We start from the raw sequence: 6,654 nt of genomic DNA, 5'->3' as shown, positions 1-6,654 counted from the left end.
GGGGGGGGGGGGGGGGGGGGGGGGGGCGCGCTGGAGTGCCCCCAGGAGAAGGCAGTCCTGAGAGAGCCAAGTCCAGACCCCTACACTTGTGAACTTCTTTTTAATTCCGTGCAGACGGAGGAGGCCGTCTTTATAGATTTCCATCTCCCTGCACCACCCCCCCCACCCCCGCCTCTTTCCTGTTGCAGAGAAAACAAAACGGGTGTCTCTCGAGATTGTTTTTGCCCCGTTTCACATGGTTTATTTAAAGCCATCGCTTTTCGCCTGCCTTCTCAGAATTTAAATTAAGAATACAGGATGTCAAGAGTACAGGAGGGTGATGTAAAATTTGGGTTCTATGTGTTTATTGTTCTACAACCAGCGAAAGCCATCCACGCCTGTTATAAATTGTTTAATACTTTTAGTAGATTTTAAGTTGGAACTATGTTCTCTCAGGGAGAGGGGAAGAAACATTCCTGAAAGCAGACCTCTAATGAGCCCCCTAGGAGCCCCATATTTCATATATCATAGCACATTTAATCCTCATCATGATCCAAATAAGCTGTATAGTATTGTCGAATTACAATATCTCTTGGTTAGAGATGTAGAAACCTACATCAAAGAGGCTTTACATGATTGGAATGACCGTGGGAAGGACTTCAGGCATGGCTGGATCCAGGAGTTACAATGCTGTCATGAGACTCTCTTTCTCTCTTTCTCTCTCCATCTCTTGGCTCTACTGTCTGCTGTCACTGTTTCCTTCTTAGTCAGCCCTTTCTCTTATGATTGCAAAGATGGTCCCCAGCAGTTCCAAGCTTCCAGTTGCCAAGCAACCCTGCTGGACAGAGTTTCCCAAGAATTTCAGCAAAAGTCTGATGACTGAATCTCATGGGTCCAGATCACTGGGTCACATGCCAATCACTATGGCTAGGGTGAGAGAGTTCATAAGCACAGGCCCACACTGGGAGTTTGAGAGGGTCAGTCCACTAAAATACAGGTAGGAATAGGGGTAGTTACTGTGCCTATTTTGAATGGGTAGACAGTGGGCATTCAAAAATAACGAGTCATGGGATTTCCCTGTTGGTCCAGTGGCTAAGACTCTGTCCTCTCAATGCACAAGGCCCAGCCAGGTTCAATCCCTGGTCAGGGAACTAGATTCGACATGTCCCAACTAAGAGTTTGCATGTTGCAACGGAAAGATCCTACATGCCACAAAGAAACTCGAAGATCCTTCCTGCTGCAACTCCCAGCACAGCTGAATAAATAAATATTAAAAAATAAAATAACAGATGCCAGCCACAGCAAGGGGAGAAAAATAGGTGAATCCTGAGGCACCAGCAGGGCTGTCAGGACAGTTGCACAGATTGCACACAACACATTTCTGGGGAGCCCCGTTTACATTCAGCGTCATTGTGCATTTATATTTTTATCATAGTACATTTTCAACAATGGCAGTTTAGTGTCTCACAACTGAAAACACAGGTTGAAAAGAAAAACAGAACCGCAGTATGTTGCAAGTCTTAGCATCAAGAGGTGGAATCTATTTCCTCACCCCTCAAATCTGGGCTGGCCTTGTGACTTGCTCTGACCAGCAGAACATAGCAGAAGTGACGCTGTGAATTTTGAGGCTGACACTTATATTCTCTTGGAAGAGGAGGTCCTTTGGGAGGATAAGGAGTCACGTGAAGGAAACCAAGATGCCCCGGCTGCCCAGCTTTGGAGGACCTGGGGAGGTAGGACAGACAGATGGAGCAAACTTTGCTGTCAGCTCATTTAAGCTGCCTAGAGGAAAAAATGGCAACCCACTCTGGTATTCTTACCTGGAAAATTCCATGTACAGAGGAGCCTGGCAGGCTGCAGTCTGTGGGGTCACAAAGAATCAGACATGACTGAGCATGCTCACACGCAAGCACACACACACACACACATGCATGCATTTAATCTGGGAACTGTTTCCCAGAATCCCTTCTCTATATGATTCCAGGTTTGTTGTTAAGTTGCTCAGTTGTGTCTGACTCTTGGCAACCCCATGGACTGCAGCATGCCAGGCTTCCCTTCACCATCTCAGTGATGCCATCTAACCATTTCATCCTCTGTTGCCCCCTTCTCCTCCTGCCCTCAATCTTTCCCAGCATCAAGGCCTTTTCCAATGAGTCAGCTCTTCGCATCAGGTGGCTGAAGTATTGGAGCTTCAGCTTCAGCATCAGTCCTTCCAGTGAATAATCAGGGTTGATTTCCTTTAGGATTGACTGGTTTGATATCCTTGCTGTCCAGGGGACTGTTAAGAGTCTTCTCCAGCACTGCAGTTCAAAAGCATCAGTTCTTCGGCTCTCAGCCTTCTTTTTACTCCAGCTTTCACATCTGTACATGACTGCTGGGAAACCCATAGCTTTGACTATACAGACCTTTGTTGACAAAGTGATGTCTCTGCTTTTTAATATGCTGTCTAGCTTGGTCATAGCTTTTCTTTCAAGGAGCAAGCATCTTTTCATTTCATGACTGCAGTCACCATCTGCAGTGATTTTGGAGCCCAAGAAAATAAAGTCTGTCACTGTTTCCATTTTTTTCCCATCTATTTGTCATGAAGTAATGGGTTCCAGGTTAAAATTAGCCACAAGGAGCGTGTGAAACAGATTGGCAGATGAGGCCCTCTGAAAATCAGTGTGGTCCTATACAATGACGGTGCCTCCTGGGATGACTTATGTAGAAGCACATGCACAATAGGGACTTCCCTGGGGGCTCAGCAGTGAAGAATCCGCCTGCCAATGCAGGAGACGTGGGTTCAGTTCCTGGATCGAGAAGATCCCTGGAGAAGGAAATGGCGACACACTCCAGTATTCTTGCCTGGGACATCCCAGAGACAGAGGAGCCCAGCGAGCTACAGTCCATGGGGTCACAAAGAATCTAGACATGACACGGGGACTAACCACCACATCAGTGTATTGTGTTTTGCTTTATTGTGAGTCACAGAGATTGCAGGGTTTTGTTGTTTTTAACAAAGGTTTACATCAAGCAAATTTATTGGCACCATTTTGCCAATGGCATTCGCTCCCTCAGAGTCTCTGTGTCACGTTTTGGGACTTCTTGCCATATTTCACACTTTTTCATGATCATTTTATTTGTTATGGTGACCTGTGATCAGTGATCTTTGATGTTACTACTATGACCAACTGAAGACTCAGAAGATGGTTAGCATCTTTCAGCAGTAACTATTTTAAAACTAAGGTATCTATATTGTTTTTTTTTAACATAATGCTATTTTAATGCACACTTAATAGACTACAGTGTGATGTAAACATAACTCTGATACACACTGGGAAATTTTAAAATTCAGAGTTCAGTTCAGTCGCTCAGTCGTGTCCAGCTCTTTGTGGCCCCACGGACTGCAGCACACCAGGCCTCCCTGTCCATCACCAACTCCCGGAGCTTGCTCAAACTCGTGTCCATTGAGTCAGTGATTCCATCCAACCATCTCATCCTCTGTCATCCCCTTCTCCTCCTGCCTTCAATCTTTCCCAGCATGAGGGTCTTTTCCAATGAGTCAGTTCTTCGCATCAGGTGGCCAAAGGATTGGAGTTTCAGTTTCAGCATCAATCCTTCCAATGAATATTCAGGACTGATTTCCTTCAGGATGGACTGATTTGATTTCCTTGCAGCCCAAGGGACTCTCAAGAGTCCTTGCTTTATTGCGGTGTTTGCTTTATTGCCATTTGGTCTGAAACCAAACCCACAATATCACTGAGAGATGCCTGTACTTTCATCCAAATCCTTACTTCAGAGTCTGCTTTTGGAGGAACCAAGTCTAAGGCCTCTTGGGAGGCCCAAGTGCCCTGTGTTGTGTGCTGAAGGAACCCAACGACAGAGCTCTGAGCAGAAAGAAAGAAACCTTTCCTTTTAACCTTTCATTCATTCATTCAACAAATTCAACAGGTATCTGCTACGTTCAAGCACTGGAGACAGTAGAGCCCAGAACTTGGGGTCATTCGAGCTGGTGCAAACTGGAGTCCCAAATATGGGCACATCACCCACTCTTTCAGAGCTTCATTTAATTGTCATTAGGTCCTGTGAGGCAGGAAATGTCATGGTCCTGATTTTTCAGATGAGGAAACGGAGGCACAGAGAGGCTGAGTAACTTGCCCAAGGTCACACAACTAATCAGTAGCAGAGCCAGGGTTCAAGCCCAGGGGTCAACTCCATACCCATGTTCTTAGCCACTTCCTCAGAAGTTCTAGAGACTGGGCTGATTAAGGAAAGTCCCAGAATTTAGGACTTGAGGCTCCCTTGGTGGCTCAGCAGTAAAGAATCTGCCTGCTAAGGTAGAAGACGCAGGTTCAATCCCTGAGTGGGGAAGAGCCCCTGGAGAAGGAAATGGCAATACACTCCAGTATTCTTGCTTGGAGAATTCATGGATAGACGAGCCTAGGGGGCTACAGTCCGTGGGGTCACAAAGAGTCAGACATAATTTAGTGACTAAGTAAACAAGAATTTAGGATTTACTCCCCCAAATGGTATGAGTCAGTTCCATAATACTTGTGAGAAAAATCTCATTAGTTTGCTTTTCTAAGTCTGATGAAATTGAGATCTGATTCCCCTTGCCAGGGGGCAGGCTTTTGCCATTCTGAAGCTTGTTTCCACAAACAGTCCCCACAAGCCTCTCCCAGATAGCCTGGTTCCATCCCCCTAAGGCCCCAGGTGTACACAATATCTCTTCCTTTTACTGCCAAATCTTCCCTTCCTAGCCACACCCGAGGTTCCTGAGTACTGAGCAAGGCTGGCCAGTGCTTGCTTCAGTAATGAGCATGTACTTAAGCTGAGCCAAAAAGACTCCAGCCTAAGAGGACGTGTTCATTAGGCTGGTGAGATGAAACTCTGGGGCTGTGATGCACCATCTTTGCCAGTCAATGGAGACAGTCCACTGAAGAATTAGGCAAGCATGGCCAAGAGACACAGAGAGATCCCCAACCACCTGCCTGAGCCCCTGGATCAAGCCGTGCCTGAAGCTGCTACTCTCCTGAATTTCCAGGGACACAAAATAATATGTTCTGCTTCAATGTAAGTTTATTTCAGTCAGAGTCTGTAATTTGCAGTTAGATGAAGCCTGACTATGTAGTAGACTTAAAAAAAACCAAGGCTTTCTGATTCTCTACTAGTCCAGGGCAAACATCGCCCTTTAGAAAGCAAAGACCTTGAGTCTCCTTGAGGGGGAGGTGAAGGGAGGGAAAATATTTCTCATTCTTCTGTGATGACTCAATAGCTAAAATAAGCTCTGGTTCATTTCTCAAGCAGGTTATCCTGCCTGACAATCATTACTCATCCCAGCCCTAACCAGCCTTGAGGTTGGTGTGGTTGCAAAGCTCTCTAAGGCTCCCTAGATTTTCCATGTTCCTCTGAAAAGACTGTGTCACTGCACCTTTCACCTCCAGCTCAGAGTCCTGGGAGCTGGATTTTTCTAGAGCACCAAGAAAACATTTTACCAAATGCCCAGCCAAATCAACACCCAATAGATACTTGCAATGCACAAGAGGACTTTGGAAATCTCGCCTCTATAGAAAGTGCCCAAAGAAGCTGTTCTTGCCTCTTCTTACCAAGTGCTGAGCCAGCTTAGCTGGTAAAGAACCCACCTGCCAATGCAGGAGACACAAGAGGTGCAGGTTCAATACTGGGTCGGGAAGATCCCCTGGAGGAGGGCATGGCAACCCACTCCAGTGTTCTTGCCTGGAGAATTCCAAGGACAGAGGAGCCTGGCAGGCTACAGTCCATGGGGTCGCAAAGTGTGAACGACTAACACTTTCACTTTTGAGAATCAAGGAGTGGGGTCAGCAGGGGGCGGAGGAGGACCCTCTGGCTGAGCCGAAGAGGCAAGACTCTTTCTGGAAGGACTGAGGGAGTATGGGAAGATTCTAAGTTGGGGAAATCACACACAACCTCATTTTAGGTTAGGTTCCCTAGAAACAGAGACTGAGATGGGGATTTGGGTGCACGCGGCTTTTTGAGGGGGAGGTTCTCAGAAGGGGGGCCGTGTCAGTCCCTCTGGGCTGTGTGTGGAGCAGCGGGTAACAGGGTGGGGGTGACGGCTGTGAGTCACTAGCCACCAACGCTCCCAGCGGCTGGCACAGAGGACCTGGGCAGCCCCCTCCTTCCTCCTCGGGACCACCCACCTGCTTTCAGGGAAGAGACTCACCGACGGCTGCAGCTGGCGGGGATGGGGGTTCACCGGTGACGGCACAGCTCAGTGGTTGAGAGCCCAGAGCTTTGCGGGCTGGCAGACCTGGGATGAATCCCGGTTCCTCATGCCTCAGGCACCCATCAGGAGCTGCAGAGGTGCCCAGCTCCCAGGATGAGGGTAGCTGAAACATGATCACGTGTTAGGGGCCCCTCCACCTGGAGCCCAGCCTGTAGTGCCTGCTATGTCCCTTCAGTCGTGTCCGACTCTCTGCGACCCCACGGGCTGTAGCCCACCAGGCTCCTCTGTCCATGGGATTCTTCAGGCAAGAATACTAGGAGTGGGTTCACTGGATTTAGGGCCCATCCTAAATCCAGGATGGTCTCATCTCAAGATCCCCAATTTGATGACACCTGCAAAGACCCTCTTTTCAAATAAGGTCACATTCACAGGTGCCACGGTTAGGACGCATCTTTAGGGGAATTACTATCAACCCACCAGCAGTGCAGTGA

The sequence above is a fragment of the Cervus canadensis genome, chromosome 32 (genome assembly GCF_019320065.1).
Source record: "Cervus canadensis isolate Bull #8, Minnesota chromosome 32, ASM1932006v1, whole genome shotgun sequence".
In the NCBI taxonomy this organism is placed as follows: Eukaryota; Metazoa; Chordata; class Mammalia; order Artiodactyla; family Cervidae; genus Cervus; species Cervus canadensis.
This window is presented reverse-complemented; position numbering follows the sequence as displayed.